At 37.1% G+C, this 16,025-nt stretch overlaps 1 protein-coding gene across 2 annotated transcripts in view; it reads left to right on the top strand.

Annotated features, from left to right (window-relative positions):
- PCBD2 (pterin-4 alpha-carbinolamine dehydratase 2) overlaps positions 1-16,025 on the top strand; it is a 48,982-nt gene that overhangs the window by 30,508 nt on the left and 2,449 nt on the right. The window lies entirely within an intron of this gene.

The raw sequence follows: 16,025 nt of genomic DNA on the forward strand, positions 1-16,025 counted from the left end.
TGCTTTAATAGGTGCTCGGCTAAAGAGGGCTTTATCATATTATCTAATATGTTAACTGGGCATAGAAAAAAAGATTAAAAAAAAAAAAGCCTTTTTTTATCCCATAAACCCCCAATTATACAATCACTCCTCTATTTTTACCCCTGGAACTCTTTTCAACATGTGTTGGTAGAGAATCCAAAGAATCTTTATGTTCAGGGGGCCTGACTTAAAAAGATATATTTGACATATGTGTCTCTCTTTACATGACTGAAGCATTTACAGGAAATCATTTCTAAAAGAGAAGGCCATCCACCCTGTGAGATTATGCAGCTTCTCAAAATAAGAAAACCATGGAGCCTCATGGAAAATGAGTGGGATGCTTAATAATATGAGAAGATTCAGGATACAAAATTAAACAAACATTATCTTCATAATTATGGCAAAAAGGGCATGGGGAAAAATAAAAACAAAATATATAATAGTTATTTCTTCTTTTTCTAAATCTTCTATAAGCTTTATTTTTCTCTTACAATTAATTTTAAATAAAAATCTCAGAGGACTTTATTTGCTATAATTAGCTTTTAGGTAAAAGAAGTAAGTGGAAAAGTATAATCTGACATGAGGGATTTGTACCTAAACACACACACACACACACACACACGGGACAAACTTGAATTTGAACACACACACACACACACGGGACAAACTTGAATTTGAAAACACACACACACACACACACACACAACAAACTTGAATTTGAAGCCCAGCCTCACTTCTTGTGAGGTGTGTGACCCTGGACGAGTGATTTAACCTCTCTGAGTCTCATTCTCTTCTTTATAAAATGGGAATGATAAACCTGTTTGCAGGGTTTTAGTCAGCGCCTCATGTGGAGTAGTTATTTTATAAATGCTCATGGTGTTTCCCCTTTTCCTTCTTTGTCCCCAGTATTGAACAGTGAGAATCAGTGGCCCAGGTAATGGCCTTGAGATACAATAAGATCCCTAGTCACCAAGAATCAGGTATGCTCAGAAGGTGCTCCTTGATCGCAAAAGAGTCTACTTGTAGGTGTTTCCGTGTACAAGATGAAAATAAAAAAAGTAATTTATAGTGAAAGCTGCAATAATCAGAAAGTAATCAGAAGCATCCTGTTCCTTGTGCATACTAGTTGATGATGGTATTATTATTTAGTATCAGCTAATATTCTTTTTCATTGAACATTACTGTGGGTGCCAGGGTACTGTGCTATGTGATGGATACACACCATCTCCTTGTACCCAGATGGGAATCTTAATCCAGGTTTTAAATTCTTAGTTTGATACTCTTTCAACATTTTACTGCACTGCTTTGATAGAGTGTATTTTTAAAATGTTCTATTCCTCTTGAATGTTTCCAAAAAATAAGAATTTAGATAAATTAACAATTTATGCATTCCTTTGTTGATGGGCAACTTAGATCGCTTCCAGTGTTCATCAATACTGTCAGTCGTGTAACAAGCAGAACTGTATCTTTTTGTGTACAAGTGTGAGAGTTTCCCTAGGATATAAACCTAGAAATAGAATTGCTGGGATAAACCCTCTGATATACAGATTAATAAAAAATGAAGGTCCAGGATTGTGAGAAGGTCAGGGCTTGGTGATAGTCACATTGTAGCTCAGTGACAGCTCTCCGTGTCATTGTAGAACCCTACCTGTGCACAAGGCCGTAGTAACCCATAGTGACCTAAGGCCTCAGGAATTAAGAGCAACATGAGCTGATTTTGAAGTGGCTCCGGAAATCTGGGAAGGTGCATAAGAAGCAAAGATCACTGAAACATGAATTAGCAAGTAGGCCTTCAGTCCAAGCTGTGAGTGCTTTGGAGCAAAAAGAGCCATTCTTTAGCAGCATTCCCTGTTGATAATGCTAACTTGGAGTGTCACCAATAACACTGCAGATTCGTAATCTTTTACCTTATTTTTTTTTTTTTTAACTTGGCTGAGGGTGTTTTATTTTCTCAAAACCCTCTTCCTTAAGCTAAGTTTTATTGTATTTCTGTTGACTGCCAGCATTTCTTTTTTTGTGTGCTTTAGATGTTGGTTTACACAGCAAATTAATTTCTCATTAAACAATTAATACACATACTGTTTTGTGACATTGGTTGCCAACCCCACAATGTGTCAACACTCTTCCCTTCCCGACCTTGAGTTCCCCATTACCAGCTTCCCTGTCTCCTCTTCGCTTCTCATCCTTGCCCATGGACTGATGTGCCTATTTAGTCTTATTTTGTTTGGTGGGCCTGTCTAATCTTTGGCTGAAGGGTGAACCTCAGGAGTGATTTCAGTACAGAGTTAAAAGGGTATCCAAGGACCAGACTCTCAGGATTTCTCCAGTCTTTGTCAGACCAGTAAGTCTGGTCTTTTTTTTTTTTTTTCTTCAATTATGCTTTAGGTGAAAGTTTACAGCTCAAGTTAGTTACTCATACAAAAAATTATACACATATTGTTATGTGACTGTAGTTGCTGTCCCCATAATGTGACAGTACACTCCCACTTTCTACTCTGGATTTCCCGTGTCTGTTCAACCAGCTCCTATCCCTTTCTACCTTCTCATCTTGTCTTGGGACAGGAGCTGCCCATTTAGTCTCCTGTAGCTACTAGAACTAAGAAGCACACTCTTCACAAGTATGATTTTATGTCTTATAGTCTAGTCAAGTCTTTGTCTGAAGAGTTGGCTTTGGGAATGGTTTTAATTCTGGGTTAACAGAGAGTCCGGGGGCCATGCCTTCTGGGATTCCTCTAAGTCTCAGTCAGACCATTAAGTCTGGTCTTTTTAAGTGAATTTGAGTTCTGCACCTCACTTTTCTCCTGCTAAATCTGGTCTTTTTTTGTGAGTTAGAATTTCTACATTTTTTTCCAGCTCTGTCCTGGACCCTCTATTGTGATCCCTGTCAGAGTAGTTGATAGCCGAGTACCATCTAGTTGTGCTAGACTCATTCTGGTGAAGGCTATGGTAGTTGTGGTCCATTAGTCCTTTGGAATAATCTTTACCTTGTGTCTTTGGTTTTCTTCGTTCTTCCTTGCTCCAGATGGAGTGGAACCAGTGGTATATCTTAGATGGCTGCTTACAAGGTTTTAAGACCCTAGATGCTACTCACCAAAGTAGGATGTAGAACATTTTTTTTATAAACTATGTTATGCCAGTTGAGCTAGATGTCCCCCAAGATCATGGTCCCCAGCCCTTAGCCCAGTAATTCAGTCCTTCAGGGAGTTGGATATGTCTGTGAAGCTTCCATGATGTTGCCTTGGTCAAGTTTTGCTGACTTCCCCAGTATTGTGTTCTGTCTTACCCTTCACCAAAGTTACCACTTACCTATTGTCTAGTTAATGTTTTTCTCTCACCACCTGTCCCCTCCCTCATAACCATCAAAGATTGTTTCTTTCTGTGTGTAAGCCTTTTCATGAGTTTTTATAATTGTGGTCTCATACAGTATTTGTCCTTCTGTTGTTGACTTATCTCACCCAGCATAATGCCCTCCAGATTCATCCATGTTGTCAGATGTCTCACAGATTCTTCATTGTTCTTTATCGTTTCATAGGATTCCATTATGTGTATGTTCCATAGTTTGTTTATCCATTCATCTGTCGATGGGCACTTAGGTTTTTCCATTTTTTGCCATTGTGAATAATGCTACAGTGAATGTGGGTGTGCATATGTCTATTCATTTGACGGCTCTTATTTCTCTAGGATATATTCATAGTAGTGGGATAGCTAGATCTGATAGTATTTCTTTTTCTAGCTTTTTAAGGAAGCACCGTATCATTTTCCAAAGTGGTTGTACAATTTCGCACTCCTACCAGCAGTGTATAAGAGTTCTAATCTCCCCCCAGCCTCTCCAACATTTATTATTTTCTGCTTTTTTTTTTTTTTTTAATTCGTGCCAGTAATGTCAAGATGAGATGGTATCTCACTGTAGTTTTGATTTGCATAAAAAAAAAATTTTTTTTTTTTTTTTTAATGGCTAGTGATTGTGAGCATTTCCTCATGTGTCTGTTAGTTGCCTGAATGTCTTCTTTGGTGAAGCGTCTGTTGCGCATTTTTTAATTGGATTGTTTGTCTTTTTGTTGTAGAGATGTTTAATTTTCCTGGAGATTTTAGAGATAAAATCTTTTCAGATTTGTCATAGCCAAAAATTTTTTTCCCATTCTGTGGACTCTTACTCTTTCAGTGAAGTCTTTTGATGAGCGTGTGTTTAATTTTTAGAAGATCCCAGTTACCTAGCTTATCTTCTAGAATTTGCGTGTTGTTAAGTTATGATTTGTCTCCTATTTATACCGTATATTAGTGCCTCTAGCGATGACCTTATTTTTTCTTCTATGATCTTCGTAGTTTTTGGTTTTATCTTTAGGTCTTTGATACATTTTAAATTAGTTTTTGTGTATGGTGTGAGGTATGGGTTCTGTCTCATTTTTTTTACAGAATGACATTCAATTTTGCCAGCACCATTTGTGAAAAAGATTGTCTTTTCCCCCATTTATTGAACTTTGGGTCTTTGCCAAAGATCAGGTGACCATAGGCAGATGGATTTACATCTTGATTCTCAATTATTATTACCTTAAATCTTTACAAATAGGCATGATGTCAGGCTCTAACCCAAGTTATTGAATGTCTATTGCCTGAAAAAGTATACTTCAAAATGATATTTTCCCTTTGATTTTCTGAATCAAAAGGCTCCAGGTCATGACAGAAAGAAACTACTTGCTGTCCTCTTTCTTGTACTGATACCTGTGAGAGACTGAAAAAGGGTGCTGGTCAAGTTGGCCTGGGTGCTGCCTGTTCTGAGCCTGGTAGAAGTGGGTTAGAATGTTGCAGTGGACTTTAGTGGAGATGGGTTTGGGGCGCCTACTATCCCCCAGTACTGTCTCATCCAGCTGTGTTTTAGTAATCATGTTGCTTTCAGTGGAGGGATCTTATTTTACATTGGTCTTTATGGGCAGAAATAATTATACATATATATTTGCCTGGGTAAGCAAATCGATAAACTTGTAATAAAGTGTATCAGACCATTTCTTTGGCAGGACCCACCAGAACAGTTTGTGAAGCAGAGCTGTTTCCAATGGAGCATGAAAAGCTTTGAAAATTCTCAGCAACAGCAGAAAGCAATATTTGAAACCATCCTTAAACAATTGTTTGTTTTCCTCTTACCCAACCAAGTTTATAAAAATTTGGTCAGGCAGGCGTTTTGTTTTGATTTAAAATGTTTTCAAGTGAATTGTTATCTGCCGAATGCACATGTGTTCCTGCACTTTTTCTTTCACTATTGTAACTTTAAACCTTCCTTAGTCCCCCTGAATACCTCCCTCTGCCCAGGAAGGTTTTGCATATTTGAGGAGGGTGAAGGGATTTGGAGCCTGGAGAAACCTAGCAATTTGGAGGCTGTCAATGCAGTTGTGTACCAGAAAAGAATTTCTATGTGGTCAGTGCCATAGTGTGCCCTTTCTCTTTTTCATTCGGGTTCCTTACCCCCAGAAGACATTGATTAATTTGGGCATTACAGTTTGGTTAATCAGACCATGAGCGCCCATGAACATTGCAGGAGGCATGATTGAAGGATTTATAAAAATTTGGCTTATAGTAAGGCCTCATGATTTGTTTTAAAGAATTAGCTCTTCAGTGATATGTAAAAAAAACCGACAACAACCAGGGCTTATAACACCACACCTGGTCCAGATTGTACTGGATGAATCCATATTCGCTTCGCCGTAAATGATTTTGAGGGTGGAATTCTTGGATTGTTTTCTGTCTTGTAAGACCTTGACATTGTACTGGTACCTGTGTGTGCGCAAACCTCCTGACATGGGAAAGGCCAGCCCAGCCTCCCACTGAAATGCAGGTTGGTTGCATTTATTCTGCGTGTTCCTAGAATGAGGAAATGATATGACAATAAACAGAAATGCCCTTGCTGAAGAGAGAAGGGAAGCTGGTGTTTATCTGGTCAGGTGGTTTAGATTAGCCGTGATGCGGCTCTGTATTATGTTACTTTAAATCATTGTGTCCCAACAGGACATAAATTATGAAGATTGTTACAGTATGTTTCATCCTATGTAAGATCAACAAATTGGAATAATTTTTTTATAGGAAAATCACAGTGCTTTTGGCAAGGCTATTGAAGCCTTTAAATTTGACTTGAGTATTTCTTAAATATCACTGCCTAATATATAAAGTATGATTTGCATAAGATATGAAATAATAAACTCTTAAAAGCAAAAGGGAAGTATTCCCCTTTAGCAATTGCATCAAGTGACAGAGCACTCCCACCCCATCAGCATCTATGTGCTTTTTTTGTCCCTGTGTTTTGGAGTCAGTTGCCTTCCTTTCGTCTGTCAGGATGGTAAACAAGCCGAGCAGGTCTTGGTGCAGAGAGGGAGCGTTGCTGTGTGCGCCTGCCGGCTAGCCCTCACCTGCACAGAGAAGGTCGCTCAGTGGAGAAACTGAATCTGAGCCTGCTCTGATGAGGAAAAAACAAACTTTCCCTTTTATATACATTCAGGAAAACATACCTTTTTTTTTTTCTTTCAGTACATTATGAGTTATTTTTTTAAAAAATCCTAGATCAACAGCTGAAGTTAAGGTAAATTTTTATAGAATATTGGAAGAAATCAATTTAAATAAGTATTTATTCTTTTTGAATGTTTCCTCCATCCGTTGCTGTTTTCTGAGTTGACAGTATTATTTGTGAGTTTTGAACACAACGACGTAATAATTTTCTGTTTGTATTTAGGATGCAGCAAAGTTTATTTGGCCACACAGAGCAACTTTTCTAGATTTAAAAAAGTGGCACAAGATTACTTTGTGTAGCATTCAAGCAAATTGGAACCTTGTCAGTGTTCCACAGTAACATGTTTTCTGTGCAAAGCACTCTACACATTTTTATCAGTCCTCCTCACCTAATGGTGAAGTTAAGAAGCCGTGGAGCCTCAGATTTACAGAGACTAGCGGAGGTGAGAGGGGTTTAGGATTCGCTCAAGGCCATAGACGAGACAAAACTCGGAGCAGAACTTTCCGGAATGTGATGACACCACCCAGCCTTGTGAGTCTTTTGATACCAAAAATAGGGTAAGTGCTGAGCTTATTTTACTCTCTAGTAGTCCGGAGATTTTTAAAAAAATTATTAATAATACTGTTTAAAACAGAAAAACCAAAAAATCCCTGCTTTCAGGTTATAAGGGTAGGAGTAGATCTCTCCTTAAGCCTTGTCATAACAGGTTGAGGATAAATTCTGAATATATTTGTGGTTTGCTTCAGCTCAGCGTCTGATGACTCTGACAGGTTCAGGGACCTTTCTAAGTTCACAACCTTGTGTGCCTTTTGAAACATAAATACAGATGACTCCCGAGATGGTCCCTTTCCTTGCTGCACTTCTGAATTGGCACCGTTTTCTGAGACGTGGGTCTGGCAGACGGTTTTCTCCCAGTGACTCATTGCAGCTGTCTATCACCAGAGGTCCTCTGTGCATGGAATTATCAGATGTGATGGGGCGCGAATATTTTGGTGACGTATTTTTCTTACAGGAAATATCGGCAAATGTGGCAGAAACTGCTTAAAAATCTCTTAAAAGGGGAATTGAGTCCCAGAGTAAAAATAAAAGTATGAATTTGTTGGTGTGTGCATACTTTTTTATATCATCAGATATTTTGTGACGTGAAGTGGGATGAGACTGTTTTATGAAATGTGTGCTGCTTGTAGAATATGTATCATTAAGCCAAATTAAGTGTTGCTTTGCTTCTTTAAAGTATTTGTTTAGTGCCCCGCGCCCCCATGGTGGGGAGTGGGTGTTCTTTCTGCCCTGACCCCTGGTCTCTTCCTCCACCCTTTTCGTTGTTGCAGGGTCTTGACTTTCAGTGTAATTTCGTGTGTCCCAATGTGAGCAGAAGACTTTTTCCCTGTTCTCTCTTTTTAAAAAAGCAATTAGATGCATATAGATTCTTTTTATTACCATAACAGAGCAAGACAGTTTCATGCCAAGAGTTATACTGAAGTAGTAGTTGCATCTCTTGAAAGCAGCCGGTTGATTAGAAAGAAGAAAAGCTAGGGAGTAGACTCTGCCATTTTGCATATTATTTGATTTTTTTTTTTAATTTATTTGGTCAGATACTCTGTATATCTTAGTGGTTTGCATGCATAAAGCTAAAACCTAGGGACCTTTTTCTATGTAAATTTGAATTTTTATAACTTTTATGATGAAAGTACCAAGAAGCTTAAATTCTAATTTTTAAGGAGAGTGCTGAAACAAAACAAACTTTAATGTCTTTGTAATACTTTTCACCTCGTAAGACCCTGAAAGCTAACAAATACAGATTACCAACAGATTAGGAAAGGAAACGCCCAACAGGATTTTTTGAGGTAGCTGATTGGCAATAGTGGACAGCCCCAGTGAAGAGGGAGGCATCAGAAGTTATCTTGACATTAGGGAACACCAGGTAAGTGGCTATTCTGAAGAATCCCTCTTGTGGTGATTTTTGAAACCAGTATTTCAGTGTTGTTTTAGGGGGAACAGGTAGACAGAAAGCTGGTGAAATGTGCTGATTCCAAGAGAGTGGAATTGAAGAGCTGTGAAAAATTCAGAAAGGAGCTAATCCGGCTAAGCAATTAGCAGCTGATGATACATGTGAGGAAATGCAATTTAAATTTATGAGCAGAGGAATTTGGAAATGAGTAGTGTCTTTTCAGGGAAAAGATACTCTCATTTTGTGATCGTCTTGGCCAAAATGTCTTTTTGGCATACATCAGCTGTCTGAAATCTGTCTAGTTAGAGGAGTGTCACTAAAAATGGAACAGAAATGAAGGGTCCTTAGGTGAAATTGTGTGTAGAGGTGTTCATGTTGGTTAGACTCTGCTGCCTGGAGAAAGGTGACTTACACTAGTAAACCTCTAGCAAAGCGGAGTTTTCCTAGCCTGGGAATTTAGGAGGAATTTACTAATGCAATGATGAATCCTAGATCTGCAAAAGAAAACTGTTTGGCACCTTGCTTTTTCATTTAACAATATATATTTGAAAGTGGTGCCATGTCATTGACTAGAGAGCTGCCTCATTCTTCCAGATGGCTGCTTAGGATATTATGGTAATTGCTCAAAATGGCAATTTAAGAACTTTTTTCCAAAGGCTGTAAGATGTTCTGGCTCCGTGAACATAGTGTTTGGAGGCAGTGTTTAGAACTGAGTGCTTTCACTGGTAGTGTACTTGTTACCTCTAGCTGAGGTGACTGGTTCAGCCTAGATCCAGTAGAGCCGGCTGCCCTTTTAGTAGCTTGTGGCCATTGCCACAGGTGCCTGGGGAGACCAGCTTTCCTTTCAGATTTGGATATTCTTGGTCTAAATGACTGGAAATGTTGAGCTTGGTAGTGGATCAAGCAGAGGCTAGGTAGATGAATGGCCCAGGATTGGTGGGGGTTTTGTTTGTCACCAGGCACACACACCAACCTGTCCAGAGAATGGTCTTCAGGCAAGGCCTTTAGTCTGGCTTCTCCAGGGAGACGTGAGTCACCTGCTGGGTAAGAAGGCTCATCCACAGATTGCCACTTCCACCAGGGCATCTCCCTACGAGGGTGGCCACTTAGAGAAACAGTCCTAGACGTTTTTGGTTTTCTCAGCCTTGCAAAGAGAAATTCCTTTTGCTTTCAAATGGGTTACCGGCTAGGTCTGGAAAGGAATTGTTCCTTTCCAACCCACAGACGCTATAATGTTAAAGTGTTGATGACGATGATAATAATAACTAAGTGCTTAATAGCGTGCCCGGCCTAATGTAAAGTGTATTACATCATTTATCCCGTTTGTATATGAGGAAACTGAGGCTCGTTCCAAAGGTGAAATAATTTCTCCGAGGCCCTGTAGCTAGTGAATAGCAGAGGCAGGACTTCCACCCAGATCTCTGACCTTAAAGTCTCTGCAGTTAACCACTGTGCTCAAATACAGCTGACAGCCTGGAGAAAAAAAACATGCACTGAATCCATCTTTGATTGGATCTGTTCCTCACAATCTTTGTGCTGATACACAAATCAAGATCTGATGTTCCCTTTGCAGCAGCTAGAGCAGTTAACAAAGAGTGTTTCCCATGTGAAGGTCATGGTGAGACATGCAGTCATATTCTGGCTCAAAGAACGCCTTTCCTCAGTACACCAGGCAATGTTTGCGTGACTGATAAGTCACCAACACCAAGGCAAGGTCCTGTCCCGTGACATGTGCGTGCTTGGCAATGATCTTGCCTTACATTTTGCTTAATAATTTTCATTATTTTTAATTAAAGTTGAAGAAGTGCAGACTCTAGCTGAAATTAAGGTAGGTTGTGTTGCCGGAATCTGGTAATTACTTTAATTGATCACAAGATAGTTTCCTTGATCACCAATTAGACTAAATTGCCGATCATGTTTCAAGACGTGAAGAAATGCCCAAACTGATTTATGTAATAGTGTTTTCATTTCTAATCAGACATAAATATCATTTCCTTCCATAGCAATTGTGTTTTATAAAAGAAGGGTTATAGGCCTACAAACATAAAGGTGATTCATAAACAATAGAGTTCTAATTCATTGAATTAGTAAAGGAAGTATTTAGAGGCTTAATGGAGGTTGTACTGGGGAAATTACTTTGGAGTAGCTGGTGTTCATTTTCTTAGTGGGAGATATGTTGTTTTTTAGTGCATAATTAAAATAGTCTATAATCAAAATATAAAAGGCAGCTGATTTAAAGAACCTATATCAAAGAGAATTGCTCTGAGTAATGAAAGATTTGTATTGTAAATATGTGCTAGAAGTTTAGTCTTAGAACTTTAATAAATCATACATGTTATTTGGACTGGAGCTACATTTTAAATTTGGTTGCTGTTAAGCATTTCACAGATTGAGACAAGATTTTTCCTTTGGTTTTGTGCGTCTGATATTCTTTCACAGTTCCACAGAATAAAATGAAACAAAAGGAACTTTAAGAAAAATTAAAGTTCACAAAGAATACTTGATTTGGGGTTCATGGAAAAACCTTTTAATTGCTGATGGTTTGGAGATTTCCAAATGACAAACTTCATTGGCCTAATTTACTGTGATTGTAATGCTTACATTCCTTAAAATGGCAGAGTGACTTAAAAAGTCATACTTCATCATGCATTCATTGACTTGTTCATAAAATGTTTGTAATTTGCAATAGAGGAAAGACTGAAACTATTATCAGCCATTATATGTTATTTGTTGGCCATATGTTTATTTGAAATGGCCGTAGCTCAACAGAACATGGCTCATAGACAAACTATGCTGTAAATTGGCACTAAAAACCCACCTAAACAGGTAGGCATATGTTAAGAAGTTAACATGAGCCAAAATATTTTAATATGAACCAGGTTACGTGCACTGCAGGGTCCTGGCTCCCTTTATAGTGGGACCTTCATTTACATGTCTTGTTCGTTTTTTCCCAATTAATTTTTAAAAATAGATCAGATATATACATGGTACAAAGTTCAAAAGGTACCAAAGAGTATAGTAAGTCTCTTCTTGTCCCTTATTCTCTATTACCCAGTTCCCCCTTTTTCTCTCTGCTCCTGCAGTCATATCCTGTTCTATAGATATAATGCATATATAAGCATTTAGTTTCTTTTCTTTTATAAAAAAATAAAATTCGTAGACTATTATTCTGCATTTTTTTTCCAATTAGTCATGTATCTTGGAGATGCTTCCATGTTAGCAGATAAATAGCTTTCTCATTCTTAACAGCTGTGCTCTTCCACTGTGTACATGCATCATAATCTATTTAACCAGTCCTTGTTGATGAACATTTAGCAATTTCAAGTCTGTGGCTGTTACAAGCAGTGCTGCAGTGACCATTATTTTAATATATGTATGAGTAAGTCTGTAGGATAAATCCTAGAAGTGGAATTGTTTGGTCTATAGGCATGCACATATTTTTCTAAGAGCATAGGTATTTTTAATTTTGATAGCTTTTGCCGAATTAACTTCCATAATGATTGTATCAACTTATATTCACCAACAATATATGAGAGTGTCTTTTCTCTTATGTCTGTACCAACAGTATCATCAAACTTTTTGATCTTTACCAATCAGATAGGTTTAACTTATAATTTTAATTTGAGTTCCTCTTACCATGAATGAGATTGAGAAATTTTTATTTTGTGCTTAAGAACCATTGAAGTTATTTTCTATTATCTTTCTTTTCATGTTCTTTACACAGTTTAAAAAGTTCAGTGGTGGGTAGTTTTCTTATTAATTTGTGGAAGCTCTTTATATGTTAAGGAAATATGTGTTGCAAAAATAGTTTGTCTTTTGAATTTGTTGGCTTTTATTGTCATACAGAAAATATTTTAATGTAGTCAGATTTATTTTTTAGTAGGATTTTTAAGTTTTCTACATATAGAACTTATACATTTTTTGTTAAGTTTATTCGTAGATAATTTTTGATTCCATTAGAAATAGGATCTTGCAATATATTTTCTAATTAGTTGTTGTTTGTATAAGAAGGATATTAACTTTTATTTTGTCTTATTCTTGATGCTAATGGAATTACCCTAATGTTTCCCTCTTAAGAATGATGCTGCCTTTTAGACTGAGAATATATTTTATCATGTTGAGGGATCCATCTCTTTAAGAGTTTTTAATAAGTAATATTTATCAAATGTCTTTTCAGCGTTTGTGGAAATCATAATTTTTTCTTTTGGTTTATCAATATAGTGAGTTATATTAATATATTCTATAATAGTGAACCAGCCTTGTATTCTCAGAGTAAACCCTACTTGGTCACAGTGTTTTGTTCTTGTTTTGTTAAGATTTTGTCAAATATGAGATTGGTCTATAATTTCATTATTATGTGAGGTCTTTGTGGGATCTTAGGGATGATGTTATGATGGTTTATAAAAATAATTTGAAATTGTTTCTTCTTTTTTCTATGCTCTGGAACAGTTTAAATTATATCGGAGTTAACTGTTCCTTAAAGGTTTGGTAGAATTCCTCTGTGAAATGATTTGGATCTGTTACTTTGTATCTGTTATATTATTTTTTTAGTTCTAGTGCCTGTATTTTATACCTTTAAATATACTTATGTCTCTAATACTTAAATTTTTCAGTTATGAAAGTTTTTTTACTTTCATCTACCTTCTCCTTTTTTTTCTTTTCCTTTTTCAACACCTTTAATTGTTGATAACATTTGCATTCCATTCTATAAGTCCCATAAATATTTTGAATGTATTCCTAGAGCTGAATAAATTTATTGCTCATTGCCAATATCTTTAGTGTAATTTCTCTTTTCATCTCTTAGTTGCTCATAGTTCATCCTTTAGTAGTTTCCTAAAGAAAGATGAATGGGAATTATTCCCTGAGTTATTACATTTCAGAAATGTGTGTCTGTTGCATTTGAGTTTTGAACAATAGTTTAGCTGGGTGTAAAATTCTTTGTTTGCACTTCCATTTTTCTGAAGTCTTTAGGTATTGTTCCACTGACTTTCTTTTTCCTTAATAATATTTTATTGTGTTTTCAATGAAAGTTTACACAACAAATTAGGTTTTCATTTGACAATTTCTACACAAATTGTTCAGTGTCATTAGTTACGTTTTTCATAATATGTCAGTATTCTCTTTAATTGTGTCTGATTGTTCTGTTTCCAGTACTCTAGTTTCCCTACTCTCTTATTTTCTCATCTTTGCTTTAGAATAATTGTTGACTTTTTGGTCTTATATCCAAAGCCAAAGAACCAAGCCCATTGCTGTGGAGTCGATTCCGACTCACAGAGACCCTACAGGACAGAGTAGAACAGCCCCATAGAGTTTCCGAGGAACAGTTGGTAGATTTGAACTGCCAACCTCTTAACCATCGTGCCACCAGGGCTATGGTCTCATACAGCTGGTTTTATAATGGAACAGCATACTCATGGTCTTCTAAATCTCTTACTGGGTTGTTAGTGGTATCTATTCTGCCTTGAGTTGTTTCCAGTTTTCTTTTATGGAATGGTTTTCAAAAGCCTGTATTTTCAGCTAGCTTAAGGCCTTTAGATTCTGATTGGAATTCTGTAAATAAATAGCTAGGGCTATAAAAAGAAACCTTTGAAAGAAGAGGCAGATGCTTTTCCATATCTACCAAATCTGCTCTTTGGTCGTATTTCTTCCTCATTATATTCCAAATAAGCAAAATTCCCCATTTTTTTCTTTTTTCTTCTCCTAGCCACTCGTCTAATTTCCTTGTAGAAGTTCTTTTACTTTAATTTGAATGTGCATTGTTATAGATGTTTCTCATTTGTGGGTTTAAAGATTTTTTTCAGAATTATTTGGTTCTGTTATATGGAAGCAGGATTATGTAATCCTTCTAGAAAAAGATTGTTCTTTCCCTAAGGGAGAATTATGAGTAAATTTTGTGTAAATGGTTTATCAAGCATTGTGATATTGTATTAAATGCATCTATTAGGTGACAGTTGAAGAGAAATGTGCTAAACTGAGGAAAATACAAGTTTGGATGGTCTTTGGATATATCCTTTTATTTTTTACATTGTATGTAGATATGGTAGATTTTTTTTTTTTTTTTTTTAATATACCTCTTAAGATATAGGTTTTTTGATTGGCTCTTGGGAAACAAGGGATTCTAAGCATCACTTTGGGCCTTTTAGGAGGACATGGTTCAAAGAAATTATGGCCACAGGGCTTGAAAACTTGGGCAGTGATTGACTGTGCCCACATGTTCCCTTGTCATTAAGCTGTTATCCCCATTCACTGCAGGTCAAGGTATTACCATCTAGTATGTTATGCTTGTCTGGTGTGTGTGTGTGTGTGTATGTGTATATTCATGGCAAACAAGAAGAGGAAAGGCAAAGACTTTTCTTCTGGGACACAGTAACTGGAATCTTAGATTCGCAAGGCTCTGAAAGAGCTTTTCATCCATTATTACATTTGGCCAGATTTGTCTTTTGCAGTTAGGCCAGTGGTGATTGTGGTAGCAGTAGTCCAGACAGGGACAACCTTCAATAATGCCCCCTTATTGAGCTCTTACTCTATGCCAAGTGCTTTTACATTCCCTATCTCTTTTTTTTTTCTTAGAATGGCTACGTGAGGTTTTTAGTATTTTATCCCATTTTACTGATAAGAAATCTGAGGCTAGAATTAAGACACATGACAATAAAGTGGTAGAGTAAGCATATGAACCCAGGACTTCCTGGCTCAAAATCCTATGCCCTTAGTGTCTGTATTACTGTCTCTCAGTGATGGCGATTAGTCTTAAAAGTCTTTTAAAGCTAAATAAGGATAAAAAATTGAGTAAAAAACTCTCATTATATATCATTCAGTACTCTGAATAGTAAAAAGGAATTTCACAGTTGATTTGTGTCCTCCCATCATAAAATCATACTATCCTAAAAAATCAGATTATGAAATAAGAGTGAGAGAGCAAGTATTATTTTCCCACTGATACTTCCATATGTGGCTAAATGGATTGTGCTTGAACTTCCTTCTTTTCCAAACAGGGGCAACCCTCAGGCTTAAGTGTTAAAATGAGAACCTTTATCCCAAATAAAATTGGCTCTGAGACAGGAACCATTATGAATGAGACAGAGTTGTTGAAAATTGTCCATATTTCCCATTGTTACCCAGGAAATGCGCCCTTATGTCGTTTATGATCCAAAGAGCAGAGCCCAGCTAACATCATGGTAGTTTTACTGGAAAGGGTAATGAAATTAAGTATTTACTCATGTGGGGAATAGGGACTGCCCTGTGAATTCCACTGTAACCTTGTAATTAATATGCTGTTAACTTCGAGTCTTACCAAGTATTTTTGCCTTCTGGACGTGATAGAGACAGACTCTCCTATTGTTTGCGGTTACCCTCACAAAAATTTGAAAGCAAACAAAGAAATTTTTTTTTTCTTTCTCAGTCCAGGTTTGTCTTCTGGTTAACAAAATTATGTTTCCACTTTCCTTGAAGTGAAGTGTAAGACAGAGCCCCATAAGTCCACACTTAGGCCTGTCGCTGGGTTTGCACCTTATTGGCTTGTCTTCTGCCCTGAGGCAGGTACACCGTTGCCTTAAGTGGCAGTGC

This window comes from Loxodonta africana, chromosome 2, assembly GCF_030014295.1.
Source record: "Loxodonta africana isolate mLoxAfr1 chromosome 2, mLoxAfr1.hap2, whole genome shotgun sequence".
Taxonomy (NCBI): Eukaryota; Metazoa; Chordata; class Mammalia; order Proboscidea; family Elephantidae; genus Loxodonta; species Loxodonta africana.